The sequence below is a fragment of the Penaeus monodon genome, chromosome 15 (genome assembly GCF_015228065.2).
Source record: "Penaeus monodon isolate SGIC_2016 chromosome 15, NSTDA_Pmon_1, whole genome shotgun sequence".
NCBI classification, from domain to species: domain Eukaryota; kingdom Metazoa; phylum Arthropoda; class Malacostraca; order Decapoda; family Penaeidae; genus Penaeus; species Penaeus monodon.
This window is the reverse complement of record NC_051400.1, coordinates 47,051,399-47,051,908: the sequence shown is the minus strand read 5'-3', so window position 1 is coordinate 47,051,908 and position 510 is coordinate 47,051,399. Positions and strand designations below refer to the sequence as shown.

The window sequence follows — 510 nt, the reverse complement described above, 5'->3', positions numbered from 1 at the left end:
GCATCCTGTGGCATTAAATGTGCCCCCTTCTCCTCTTCATTCATCTCTGTTAGCACGAACTCCGGCACAAAACGTGTTCATTTCGATACCTCTTTTGATTATTATTATCATGCAAGTGACCTCTGTCTCACGTCTACAATTCTGGGCTAACAATACCAGGCGGACATGCCCTGGCTGTCCCCGAGGCCGGCTGGCGACTGACCTGGTGGCGGTAATTCATCCAGGAGCTCGACCCCGCCACCAGTACCGCCCACAGGTCCCCCTTCTGCTGCCGCGCCGCTGCCACGTCGCCGCCCATGGCCAGCATGAGGGCGGCCACTTTCAGCATCTTCAACGCTCGGCCCATCATAGCCTCTCACTTGCAACGGATGCAGCTGTAACGTTTAGACAAAGCTTATCACAAATATTAGTTTCTTTTGTGTCATTTTACGTATATAGCTGCTAACGATACTCCTGTAGCTACTCCTGGTATTGATACTTAAAACAACAACATACAACGGATACATTGAT

The 510-nt window shown here is 50.6% G+C and overlaps 1 pseudogene; it reads right to left on the bottom strand.

Annotated features, from left to right (window-relative positions):
• The window catches only part of LOC119582058, an 11,657-nt pseudogene that overhangs the window by 7,947 nt on the left and 3,200 nt on the right, over positions 1-510 (bottom strand).